This window comes from Danio rerio, chromosome 4, assembly GCF_049306965.1.
Source record: "Danio rerio strain Tuebingen ecotype United States chromosome 4, GRCz12tu, whole genome shotgun sequence".
NCBI lineage: Eukaryota > Metazoa > Chordata > Actinopteri > Cypriniformes > Danionidae > Danio > Danio rerio.
The window spans coordinates 52063134-52075986 of record NC_133179.1 but is presented as its reverse complement, the minus strand read 5'-3'; the positions used below and the strand labels follow the sequence as shown (position 1 = coordinate 52075986).

The 12853-nt window shown below is 48.5% G+C and overlaps 12 non-coding genes across 12 annotated transcripts; all 12 read left to right on the top strand.

Annotated features, from left to right (window-relative positions):
• The first annotated feature begins 665 nt into the window (after positions 1–665).
• On the top strand, positions 666–738 carry trnam-cau (transfer RNA methionine (anticodon CAU)). The gene has a single exon. It is a non-coding gene; the product is annotated as a tRNA-Met (tRNA).
• A 781-nt stretch (positions 739–1519) lies between these two features.
• Positions 1520–1592, top strand: trnam-cau (transfer RNA methionine (anticodon CAU)). Its single transcript has one exon. It is a non-coding gene; the product is annotated as a tRNA-Met (tRNA).
• Positions 1593–2373: 781 nt separating this feature from the next.
• Positions 2374–2446, top strand: trnam-cau (transfer RNA methionine (anticodon CAU)). The gene has a single exon. It is a non-coding gene; the product is annotated as a tRNA-Met (tRNA).
• Positions 2447–3227: 781 nt separating this feature from the next.
• trnam-cau (transfer RNA methionine (anticodon CAU)) lies at positions 3228–3300 on the top strand. Its single transcript has one exon. It is a non-coding gene; the product is annotated as a tRNA-Met (tRNA).
• A 781-nt stretch (positions 3301–4081) lies between these two features.
• trnam-cau (transfer RNA methionine (anticodon CAU)) lies at positions 4082–4154 on the top strand. Its single transcript has one exon. It is a non-coding gene; the product is annotated as a tRNA-Met (tRNA).
• Positions 4155–5777: 1623 nt separating this feature from the next.
• On the top strand, positions 5778–5850 carry trnam-cau (transfer RNA methionine (anticodon CAU)). Its single transcript has one exon. It is a non-coding gene; the product is annotated as a tRNA-Met (tRNA).
• A 781-nt stretch (positions 5851–6631) lies between these two features.
• On the top strand, positions 6632–6704 carry trnam-cau (transfer RNA methionine (anticodon CAU)). Its single transcript has one exon. It is a non-coding gene; the product is annotated as a tRNA-Met (tRNA).
• Positions 6705–8328: 1624 nt separating this feature from the next.
• Positions 8329–8401, top strand: trnam-cau (transfer RNA methionine (anticodon CAU)). The gene has a single exon. It is a non-coding gene; the product is annotated as a tRNA-Met (tRNA).
• A 781-nt stretch (positions 8402–9182) lies between these two features.
• trnam-cau (transfer RNA methionine (anticodon CAU)) lies at positions 9183–9255 on the top strand. Its single transcript has one exon. It is a non-coding gene; the product is annotated as a tRNA-Met (tRNA).
• A 1623-nt stretch (positions 9256–10878) lies between these two features.
• Positions 10879–10951, top strand: trnam-cau (transfer RNA methionine (anticodon CAU)). Its single transcript has one exon. It is a non-coding gene; the product is annotated as a tRNA-Met (tRNA).
• A 781-nt stretch (positions 10952–11732) lies between these two features.
• On the top strand, positions 11733–11805 carry trnam-cau (transfer RNA methionine (anticodon CAU)). The gene has a single exon. It is a non-coding gene; the product is annotated as a tRNA-Met (tRNA).
• Positions 11806–12586: 781 nt separating this feature from the next.
• On the top strand, positions 12587–12659 carry trnam-cau (transfer RNA methionine (anticodon CAU)). The gene has a single exon. It is a non-coding gene; the product is annotated as a tRNA-Met (tRNA).
• Positions 12660–12853: the final 194 nt, after the last annotated feature.

Here is a 12853-nt window from a genome sequence, read left to right as displayed (position 1 = left end):
GCGGTGTGAAGTTCCAAGAACATTTCCTGAGTCTGAAGCAATGATGGTAAGATGCTCCCATTCCTATCACGTTGTCGCTTGACGTTCGGCGTGGATCTGTCAAATGTCATGAATTAACGTTGTGCGAGGATTTGACGAAAAGTCCTGCGAATCCCATTGCCTTAAAAATCAACGGCATCCCAGGACATTCCACTACATGTCATTCTAAGACAGTACTTTTGATCCCCTTTTGGTTCACTTGCATTAAAGCCCTCGTCCATTGTTTTGTTCACATGCTTTACCGAGTTTTTGTGGACAATACCTTGATCGCAAACGCCTTAAAACCTACAGTCTAAAGAGCCCATTAAGGCTGCCAGTGACACTGCTAGGCTGCATAAACTTTGGCGCAAAGAGATTGATGCGGTGCTTTGTCAGTGTTACTGTATCACTCTGACAAGGTGGCAGAGAGCTAAAGACTTGAGCCTGAACGCATAGCCAAAGATTAGGGTTGTCGGAAGTGGCATTTGAATCCATGCCTCCAGGGGAAATTGCAACCTTAACGCAGCGCCTTAGACCGCTTGTCCATCCTGACATCCCTACTTATCCCGAGCTGTCTCCTAGTATCCACACCGAAGCACCGTGACATGGAAGCTGGTGTTTCACAGTTTGCCCAGGTCCATCAGTCTGCCTTGTTGGCGCAGTAGGCAGCGCGTCAGTCTCATAATCTGAAGGTCGTGAGTTCGAGCCTCACACGGGGCAAGGTGCTACCTTTTGGCACTTGGAAGCGCTTAGATGACTGGGCAGCATTTTTTATTCCCTTCCGTGTGGATCATGCTTCCCCGGGGCTAAAAAGCTACAGCTCCTCTGGAGGCCTGGCGGTGTGAAGTTCCAAGAACATTTCCTGAGTCTGAAGCAATGATGGTAAGATGCTCCCATTCCTATCACGTTGTCGCTTGACGTTCGGCGTGGATCTGTCAAATGTCATGAATTAACGTTGTGCGAGGATTTGACGTAAAGTCCTGCGAATCCCATTGCCTTAAAAATCAACGGCATCCCAGGACATTCCACTACATGTCATTCTAAGACAGTACTTTTGATCCCCTTTTGGTTCACTTGCATTAAAGCCCTCGTCCATTGTTTTGTTCACATGCTTTTCCGAGTTTTTGTGGACAATACCTTGATCGCAAACGCCTTAAAACCTACAGTGTAAAGAGCCCATTAAGGCTGCCAGAGACACTGCTAGGCTGCATAAACTTTGGCGCAAAGAGATTGATGCGGTGCTTTGTCAGTGTTACTGTATCACTCTGACAAGGTGGCAGAGAGTTAAAGACTTGAGCCTGAACGCATAGCCAAAGATTAGGGTTGTCGGAAGTGGCATTTGAATCCATGCCTCCAGGGGAAATTGCAACCTTAACGCAGCGCCTTAGACCGCTTGTCCATCCTGACATCCCTACTTATCCCGAGCTGTCTCCTAGTATCCACACCGAAGCACCGTGACATGGAAGCTGGTGTTTCACAGTTTGCCCAGGTCCATCAGTCTGCCTCGTTGGCGCAGTAGGCAGCGCGTCAGTCTCATAATCTGAAGGTCGTGAGTTCGAGCCTCACACGGGGCAAGGTGCTACCTTTTGGCACTTGGAAGCGCTTAGATGACTGGGCAGCATTTTTTATTCCCTTCCGTGTGGATCATGCTTCCCCGGGGCTAAAAAGCTACAGCTCCTCTGGAGGCCTGGCGGTGTGAAGTTCCAAGAACATTTCCTGAGTCTGAAGCAATGATGGTAAGATGCTCCCATTCCTATCACGTTGTCGCTTGACGTTCGGCGTGGATCTGTCAAATGTCATGAATTAACGTTGTGCGAGGATTTGACGTAAAGTCCTGCGAATCCCATTGCCTTAAAAATCAACGGCATCCCAGGACATTCCACTACATGTCATTCTAAGACAGTACTTTTGATCCCCTTTTGGTTCACTTGCATTAAAGCCCTCGTCCATTGTTTTGTTCACATGCTTTTCCGAGTTTTTGTGGACAATACCTTGATCGCAAACGCCTTAAAACCTACAGTGTAAAGAGCCCATTAAGGCTGCCAGAGACACTGCTAGGCTGCATAAACTTTGGCGCAAAGAGATTGATGCGGTGCTTTGTCAGTGTTACTGTATCACTCTGACAAGGTGGCAGAGAGTTAAAGACTTGAGCCTGAACGCATAGCCAAAGATTAGGTTTGTCGGAAGTGGCATTCGAACCCACGCCTCCAGGGGAAATTGCAACCTTAATGCAGCGCCTTAGACCGCTTGGCCATCCTGACATACCTACTTATCCCGAGCTGTCTCCTATTATCCACACCGAAGCACCGTGACATGGAAGCTGGTGTTTCACAGTTTGCCCAGATCCATCAGTCTGCCTCGTTGGCGCAGTAGGCAGCGCGTCAGTCTCATAATCTGAAGGTCGTGAGTTCGAGCCTCACACGGGGCAAGGTGCTACCTTTTGGCACTTGGAAGCGCTTAGATGACTGGGCAGCATTTTTTATTCCCTTCCGTGTGGATCATGCTTCCCCGGGGCTAAAAAGCTACAGCTCCTCTGGAGGCCTGGCGGTGTGAAGTTCCAAGAACATTTCCTGAGTCTGAAGCAATGATGGTAAGATGCTCCCATTCCTATCACGTTGTCGCTTGACGTTCGGCGTGGATCTGTCAAATGTCATGAATTAACGTTGTGCGAGGATTTGACGTAAAGTCCTGCGAATCCCATTGCCTAAAAAATCAACGGCATCCCAGGACATTCCACTACATGTCATTCTAAGACAGTACTTATGATCCCCTTTTGGTTCACTTGCATTAAAGCCCTCGTCCATTGTTTTGTTCACATGCTTTACCGAGTTTTTGTGGACAATACCTTGATCGCAAACGCCTTAAAACCTACAGTCTAAAGAGCCCATTAAGGCTGCCAGTGACACTGCTAGGCTGCATAAACTTTGGCGCAAAGAGATTGATGCGGTGCTTTGTCAGTGTTACTGTATCACTCTGACAAGGTGGCAGAGAGCTAAAGACTTGAGCCTGAACGCATAGCCAAAGATTAGGGTTGTCAGAAGTGGCATTTGAATCCATGCCTCCAGGGGAAATTGCAATCTTATCGCAGCGCCTTAGACCGCTTGTCCATCCTGACATCCCTACTTATCCCGAGCTGTCTCCTAGTATCCACACCGAAGCACCGTGACATGGAAGCTGGTGTTTCACAGTTTGCCCAAGTCCATCAGTCTGCCTCGTTGGCGCAGTAGGCAGCGCGTCAGTCTCATAATCTAAAGGTCGTGAGTTCGAGCCTCACACGGGGCAAGGTGCTACCTTTTGGCACTTGGAAGCGCTTAGATGACTGGGCAGCATTTTTTATTCCCTTCCGTGTGGATCATGCTTCCCCGGGGCTAAAAAGCTACAGCTCCTCTGGAGGCCTGGCGGTGTGAAGTTCCAAGAACATTTCCTGAGTCTGAAGCAATGATGGTAAGATGCTCCCATTCCTATCATGTTGTCGCTTGACGTTCGGCGTGGATCTGTCAAATGTCATAAATTAACGTTGTGCGAGGATTTGACGAAAAGTCCTGCGAATCCCATTGCCTTAAAAATCAACGGCATCCCAGGACATTCCACTACATGTCATTCTAAGACAGTACTTTTGATCCCCTTTTGGTTCACTTGCATTAAAGCCCTCGTCCATTGTTTTGTTCACATGCTTTTCCGAGTTTTTGTGGACAATACCTTGATCGCAAACGCCTTAAAACCTACAGTTTAAAGAGCCCATTAAGGCTACCAGGGACACTGCTAGGCTGCATAAACTTTGGCGCAAAGAGATTGATGCAGTGCTTTGTCAGTGTTACTGTATCACTCTGACAAGGTGGCAGAGAGTTAAAGACTTGAGCCTGAACGCATAGCCAAAGATTAGGTTTGTCGGAAGTGGCATTTGAACCCACGCCTCCAGGGGAAATTGCAATCTTAACGCAGCGCCTTAGACCGCTTGTCCATCCTGACATCCCTACTTATCCCGAGCTGTCTCCTAGTATCCACACCGAAGCACCGTGACATGGAAGCTGGTGTTTCACAGTTTGCCCAGGTCCGTCAGTCTGCCTCGTTGGCGCAGTAGGCAGCGCGTCAGTCTCATAATCTGAAGGTCGTGAGTTCGAGCCTCACGCGGAGCAAGGTGCTACCTTTTGGCACTTGGAAGCGCTTAGATGACTGGGCAGCATTTTTTATTCCCTTCCGTGTGGATCATGTTTCCCCGGGGCTAAAAAGCTACAGCTCCTCTGGAGGCCTGGCGGTGTGAAGTTCCAAGAACATTTCCTGAGTCTGAAGCAATGATGGTAAGATGCTCCCATTCCTATCACGTTGTCGCTTGACGTTCGGCGTGGATCTGTCAAATGTCATGAATTAACGTTGTGCGAGGATTTGACGAAAAGTCCTGCGAATACCATTGCCTTAAAAATCAACGGCATCCCAGGACATTCCACTACATGGCATTCTAAGACAGTACTTTTGATCCACTTTTGGTTCACTTGCATTAAAGCCCTCGTCCATTGTTTTGTTCACATGCTTTTCCGAGTTTTGTGGACAATACCTTGATCGCAAACGCCTTAAAACCTACAGTGTAAAGAGCCCATTAAGGCTGCCAGAGACACTGCTAGGCTGCATAAACTTTGGCGCAAAGAGATTGATGCGGTGCTTTGTCAGTGTTACTGTATCACTCTGACAAGGTGGCAGAGAGTTAAAGACTTGAGCCTGAACGCATAGCCAAAGATTAGGTTTGTCGGAAGTGGGATTCGAACCCATGCCTCCAGAGGAAACTGCAACCTGAATGCAGCGCCTTAGACCGTTGGCCATCCTGACATCCCTGCTTATCCCGAGCTGTCTCCTAGTATCCACACCGAAGCACCGTGACATGGAAGCTGGTGTTTCACAGTTTGCCCAAGTCTATCAGTCTGCCACATTAGCGCAGTAGGCAGCATGTCAGTCTCATCATCTGAAGGTCGTGAGTTCGAGCTTCACACGGGGCAAGGTGTTACCTTTTGGCGCTTAGATGACTGGGCAGCATTTTTTATTCCCTTCCGTGTGGATCATGCTTCCCCGGGGCTAAAAAGCTACAGCTCCACTGGAGACCTGGCGGTGTGAAGTTCCAAGAACATTTCCTGAGTCTGAAGCAATGATGGTTAGATGCTCCCTTTCCTATCACATTGTCGCTTGACGTTCGGCGTGGATCTGTCAAATGTCATGAATTAACGTTGTGCGAGGATTTGACGAAAAGTCCTGCGAATCCCATTGCCTTAAAAATCAACGGCATCCCAGGACATTCCACTACATGGCATTCTAAGACAGTACTTTTGATCCCCTTTTGGTTCACTTGCATTAAAGCCCTCGTCCATTGTTTTGTTCACATGCTTTTCCGAGTTTTTGTGGACAATACCTTGATCGCAAACGCCTTAAAACCTACAGTCTAAAGAGCCCATTAAGGCTGCCAGTGACACTGCTAGGCTGCATAAACTTTGGCGCAAAGAGATTGATGCGGTGCTTTGTCAGTGTTACTGTATCACTCTGACAAGGTGGCAGAGAGCTAAAGACTTGAGCCTGAACGCATAGCCAAAGATTAGGGTTGTCGGAAGTGGCATTTGAATCCATGCCTCCAGGGGAAATTGCAACCTTAACGCAGCGCCTTAGACCGCTTGTCCATCCTGACATCCCTACTTATCCCGAGCTGTCTCCTAGTATCCACACCGAAGCACCGTGACATGGAAGCTGGTGTTTCACAGTTTGCCCAGGTCCATCAGTCTGCCTCGTTGGCGCAGTAGGCAGCGCGTCAGTCTCATAATCTGAAGGTCGTGAGTTCGAGCCTCACACGGGGCAAGGTGCTACCTTTTGGCACTTGGAAGCGCTTAGATGACTGGGCAGCATTTTTTATTCCCTTCCGTGTGGATCATGCTTCCCCGGGGCTAAAAAGCTACAGCTCCTCTGGAGGCCTGGCGGTGTGAAGTTCCAAGAACATTTCCTGAGTCTGAAGCAATGATGGTAAGATGCTCCCATTCCTATCACGTTGTCGCTTGACGTTCGGCGTGGATCTGTCAAATGTCATAAATTAACGTTGTGCGAGGATTTGACGAAAAGTCCTGCGAATCCCATTGCCTTAAAAATCAACGGCATCCCAGGACATTCCACTACATGTCATTCTAAGACAGTACTTTTGATCCCCTTTTGGTTCACTTGCATTAAAGCCCTCGTCCATTGTTTTGTTCACATGCTTTTCCGAGTTTTTGTGGACAATACCTTGATCGCAAACGCCTTAAAACCTACAGTTTAAAGAGCCCATTAAGGCTACCAGGGACACTGCTAGGCTGCATAAACTTTGGCGCAAAGAGATTGATGCAGTGCTTTGTCAGTGTTACTGTATCACTCTGACAAGGTGGCAGAGAGTTAAAGACTTGAGCCTGAACGCATAGCCAAAGATTAGGTTTGTCGGAAGTGGCATTTGAACCCACGCCTCCAGGGGAAATTGCAATCTTAACGCAGCGCCTTAGACCGCTTGTCCATCCTGACATCCCTACTTATCCCGAGCTGTCTCCTAGTATCCACACCGAAGCACCGTGACATGGAAGCTGGTGTTTCACAGTTTGCCCAGGTCCGTCAGTCTGCCTCGTTGGCGCAGTAGGCAGCGCGTCAGTCTCATAATCTGAAGGTCGTGAGTTCGAGCCTCACGCGGAGCAAGGTGCTACCTTTAGGCACTTGGAAGCGCTTAGATGACTGGGCAGCATTTTTTATTCCCTTCCGTGTGGATCATGTTTCCCCGGGGCTAAAAAGCTACAGCTCCTCTGGAGGCCTGGCGGTGTGAAGTTCCAAGAACATTTCCTGAGTCTGAAGCAATGATGGTAAGATGCTCCCATTCCTATCACGTTGTCGCTTGACGTTCGGCGTGGATCTGTCAAATGTCATGAATTAACGTTGTGCGAGGATTTGACGAAAAGTCCTGCGAATACCATTGCCTTAAAAATCAACGGCATCCCAGGACATTCCACTACATGGCATTCTAAGACAGTACTTTTGATCCACTTTTGGTTCACTTGCATTAAAGCCCTCGTCCATTGTTTTGTTCACATGCTTTTCCGAGTTTTTGTGGACAATACCTTGATCGCAAACGCCTTAAAACCTACAGTGTAAAGAGCCCATTAAGGCTGCCAGAGACACTGCTAGGCTGCATAAACTTTGGCGCAAAGAGATTGATGCGGTGCTTTGTCAGTGTTACTGTATCACTCTGACAAGGTGGCAGAGAGTTAAAGACTTGAGCCTGAACGCATAGCCAAAGATTAGGTTTGTCGGAAGTGGGATTCGAACCCATGCCTCCAGAGGAAACTGCAACCTGAATGCAGCGCCTTAGACCGTTGGCCATCCTGACATCCCTGCTTATCCCGAGCTGTCTCCTAGTATCCACACCGAAGCACCGTGACATGGAAGCTGGTGTTTCACAGTTTGCCCAAGTCTATCAGTCTGCCACATTAGCGCAGTAGGCAGCACGTCAGTCTCATCATCTGAAGGTCGTGAGTTCGAGCTTCACACGGGGCAAGGTGTTACCTTTTGGCGCTTAGATGACTGGGCAGCATTTTTTATTCCCTTCCGTGTGGATCATGCTTCCCCGGGGCTAAAAAGCTACAGCTCCTCTGGAGACCTGGCGGTGTGAAGTTCCAAGAACATTTCCTGAGTCTGAAGCAATGATGGTAAGATGCTCCCATTCCTATCACATTGTCGCTTGACGTTCGGCGTGGATCTGTCAAATGTCATGAATTAACGTTGTGCGAGGATTTGACGAAAAGTCCTGCGAATCCCATTGCCTTAAAAATCAACGGCATCCCAGGACATTCCACTACATGGCATTCTAAGATAGTACTTTTGATCCCCTTTTGGTTCACTTGCATTAAAGCCCTCGTCCATTGTTTTGTTCACATGCTTTACCGAGTTTTTGTGGACAATACCTTGATCGCAAACGCCTTAAAACCTACAGTCTAAAGAGCCCATTAAGGCTGCCAGTGACACTGCTAGGCTGCATAAACTTTGGCGCAAAGAGATTGATGCGGTGCTTTGTCAGTGTTACTGTATCACTCTGACAAGGTGGCAGAGAGCTAAAGACTTGAGCCTGAACGCATAGCCAAAGATTAGGGTTGTCAGAAGTGGCATTTGAATCCATGCCTCCAGGGGAAATTGCAATCTTATCGCAGCGCCTTAGACCGCTTGTCCATCCTGACATCCCTACTTATCCCGAGCTGTCTCCTAGTATCCACACCGAAGCACCGTGACATGGAAGCTGGTGTTTCACAGTTTGCCCAAGTCCATCAGTCTGCCTCGTTGGCGCAGTAGGCAGCGCGTCAGTCTCATAATCTAAAGGTCGTGAGTTCGAGCCTCACATGGGGCAAGGTGCTACCTTTTGGCACTTGGAAGCGCTTAGATGACTGGGCAGCATTTTTTATTCCCTTCCGTGTGGATCATGCTTCCCCGGGGCTAAAAAGCTACAGCTCCTCTGGAGGCCTGGCGGTGTGAAGTTCCAAGAACATTTCCTGAGTCTGAAGCAATGATGGTAAGATGCTCCCATTCCTATCATGTTGTCGCTTGACGTTCGGCGTGGATCTGTCAAATGTCATAAATTAACGTTGTGCGAGGATTTGACGAAAAGTCCTGCGAATCCCATTGCCTTAAAAATCAACGGCATCCCAGGACATTCCACTACATGTCATTCTAAGACAGTACTTTTGATCCCCTTTTGGTTCACTTGCATTAAAGCCCTCGTCCATTGTTTTGTTCACATGCTTTTCCGAGTTTTTGTGGACAATACCTTGATCGCAAACGCCTTAAAACCTACAGTTTAAAGAGCCCATTAAGGCTACCAGGGACACTGCTAGGCTGCATAAACTTTGGCGCAAAGAGATTGATGCAGTGCTTTGTCAGTGTTACTGTATCACTCTGACAAGGTGGCAGAGAGTTAAAGACTTGAGCCTGAACGCATAGCCAAAGATTAGGTTTGTCGGAAGTGGCATTTGAACCCACGCCTCCAGGGGAAATTGCAATCTTAACGCAGCGCCTTAGACCGCTTGTCCATCCTGACATCCCTACTTATCCCGAGCTGTCTCCTAGTATCCACACCGAAGCACCGTGACATGGAAGCTGGTGTTTCACAGTTTGCCCAGGTCCGTCAGTCTGCCTCGTTGGCGCAGTAGGCAGCGCGTCAGTCTCATAATCTGAAGGTTGTGAGTTCGAGCCTCACGCGGAGCAAGGTGCTACCTTTTGGCACTTGGAAGCGCTTAGATGACTGGGCAGCATTTTTTATTCCCTTCCGTGTGGATCATGTTTCCCCGGGGCTAAAAAGCTACAGCTCCTCTGGAGGCCTGGCGGTGTGAAGTTCCAAGAACATTTCCTGAGTCTGAAGCAATGATGGTAAGATGCTCCCATTCCTATCACGTTGTCGCTTGACGTTCGGCGTGGATCTGTCAAATGTCATGAATTAACGTTGTGCGAGGATTTGACGAAAAGTCCTGCGAATACCATTGCCTTAAAAATCAACGGCATCCCAGGACATTCCACTACATGGCATTCTAAGACAGTACTTTTGATCCACTTTTGGTTCACTTGCATTAAAGCCCTCGTCCATTGTTTTGTTCACATGCTTTTCCGAGTTTTGTGGACAATACCTTGATCGCAAACGCCTTAAAACCTACAGTGTAAAGAGCCCATTAAGGCTGCCAGAGACACTGCTAGGCTGCATAAACTTTGGCGCAAAGAGATTGATGCGGTGCTTTGTCAGTGTTACTGTATCACTCTGACAAGGTGGCAGAGAGTTAAAGACTTGAGCCTGAACGCATAGCCAAAGATTAGGTTTGTCGGAAGTGGGATTCGAACCCATGCCTCCAGAGGAAACTGCAACCTGAATGCAGCGCCTTAGACCGTTGGCCATCCTGACATCCCTGCTTATCCCGAGCTGTCTCCTAGTATCCACACCGAAGCACCGTGACATGGAAGCTGGTGTTTCACAGTTTGCCCAAGTCTATCAGTCTGCCACATTAGCGCAGTAGGCAGCATGTCAGTCTCATCATCTGAAGGTCGTGAGTTCGAGCTTCACACGGGGCAAGGTGTTACCTTTTGGCGCTTAGATGACTGGGCAGCATTTTTTATTCCCTTCCGTGTGGATCATGCTTCCCCGGGGCTAAAAAGCTACAGCTCCTCTGGAGACCTGGCGGTGTGAAGTTCCAAGAACATTTCCTGAGTCTGAAGCAATGATGGTTAGATGCTCCCTTTCCTATCACATTGTCGCTTGACGTTCGGCGTGGATCTGTCAAATGTCATGAATTAACGTTGTGCGAGGATTTGACGAAAAGTCCTGCGAATCCCATTGCCTTAAAAATCAACGGCATCCCAGGACATTCCACTACATGGCATTCTAAGACAGTACTTTTGATCCCCTTTTGGTTCACTTGCATTAAAGCCCTCGTCCATTGTTTTGTTCACATGCTTTTCCGAGTTTTTGTGGACAATACCTTGATCGCAAACGCCTTAAAACCTACAGTCTAAAGAGCCCATTAAGGCTGCCAGTGACACTGCTAGGCTGCATAAACTTTGGCGCAAAGAGATTGATGCGGTGCTTTGTCAGTGTTACTGTATCACTCTGACAAGGTGGCAGAGAGCTAAAGACTTGAGCCTGAACGCATAGCCAAAGATTAGGTTTGTCGGAAGTGGCATTTGAATCCATGCCTCCAGGGGAAATTGCAACCTTAACGCAGCGCCTTAGACCGCTTGTCCATCCTGACATCCCTACTTATCCCGAGCTGTCTCCTAGTATCCACACCGAAGCACCGTGACATGGAAGCTGGTGTTTCACAGTTTGCCCAGGTCCATCAGTCTGCCTCGTTGGCGCAGTAGGCAGCGCGTCAGTCTCATAATCTGAAGGTCGTGAGTTCGAGCCTCACACGGGGCAAGGTGCTACCTTTTGGCACTTGGAAGCGCTTAGATGACTGGGCAGCATTTTTTATTCCCTTCCGTGTGGATCATGCTTCCCCGGGGCTAAAAAGCTACAGCTCCTCTGGAGGCCTGGCGGTGTGAAGTTCCAAGAACATTTCCTGAGTCTGAAGCAATGATGGTAAGATGCTCCCATTCCTATCACGTTGTCGCTTGACGTTCGGCGTGGATCTGTCAAATGTCATAAATTAACGTTGTGCGAGGATTTGACGAAAAGTCCTGCGAATCCCATTGCCTTAAAAATCAACGGCATCCCAGGACATTCCACTACATGTCATTCTAAGACAGTACTTTTGATCCCCTTTTGGTTCACTTGCATTAAAGCCCTCGTCCATTGTTTTGTTCACATGCTTTTCCGAGTTTTTGTGGACAATACCTTGATCGCAAACGCCTTAAAACCTACAGTTTAAAGAGCCCATTAAGGCTACCAGGGACACTGCTAGGCTGCATAAACTTTGGCGCAAAGAGATTGATGCGGTGCTTTGTCAGTGTTACTGTATCACTCTGACAAGGTGGCAGAGAGTTAAAGACTTGAGCCTGAACGCATAGCCAAAGATTAGGTTTGTCGGAAGTGGCATTCGAACCCACGCCTCCAGGGGAAATTGCAACCTTAATGCAGCGCCTTAGACCGCTTGGCCATCCTGACATACCTACTTATCCCGAGCTGTCTCCTATTATCCACACCGAAGCACCGTGACATGGAAGCTGGTGTTTCACAGTTTGCCCAGATCCATCAGTCTGCCTCGTTGGCGCAGTAGGCAGCGCGTCAGTCTCATAATCTGAAGGTCGTGAGTTCGAGCCTCACACGGGGCAAGGTGCTACCTTTTGGCACTTGGAAGCGCTTAGATGACTGGGCAGCATTTTTTATTCCCTTCCGTGTGGATCATGCTTCCCCGGGGCTAAAAAGCTACAGCTCCTCTGGAGGCCTGGCGGTGTGAAGTTCCAAGAACATTTCCTGAGTCTGAAGCAATGATGGTAAGATGCTCCCATTCCTATCACGTTGTCGCTTGACGTTCGGCGTGGATCTGTCAAATGTCATGAATTAACGTTGTGCGAGGATTTGACGAAAAGTCCTGCGAATCCCATTGCCTTAAAAATCAACGGCATCCCAGGACATTCCACTACATGTCATTCTAAGACAGTACTTTTGATCCCCTTTTGGTTCACTTGCATTAAAGCCCTCGTCCATTGTTTTGTTCACATGCTTTACCGAGTTTTTGTGGACAATACCTTGATCGCAAACGCCTTAAAACCTACAGTCTAAAGAGCCCATTAAGGCTGCCAGTGACACTGCTAGGCTGCATAAACTTTGGCGCAAAGAGATTGATGCGGTGCTTTGTCAGTGTTACTGTATCACTCTGACAAGGTGGCAGAGAGCTAAAGACTTGAGCCTGAACGCATAGCCAAAGATTAGGGTTGTAGGAAGTGGCATTTGAATCCATGCCTCCAGGGGAAATTGCAACCTTAACGCAGCGCCTTAGACCGCTTGTCCATCCTGACATCCCTACTTATCCCGAGCTGTCTCCTAGTATCCACACCGAAGCACCGTGACATGGAAGCTGGTGTTTCACAGTTTGCCCAGGTCCATCAGTCTGCCTCGTTGGCGCAGTAGGCAGCGCGTCAGTCTCATAATCTGAAGGTCGTGAGTTCGAGCCTCACACGGGGCAAGGTGCTACCTTTTGGCACTTGGAAGCGCTTAGATGACTGGGCAGCATTTTTTATTCCCTTCCGTGTGGATCATGCTTCCCCGGGGCTAAAAAGCTACAGCTCCTCTGGAGGCCTGGCGGTGTGAAGTTCCAAGAACATTTCCTGAGTCTGAAGCAATGATGGTAAGATGCTCCCATTCCTATCACGTTGTCGC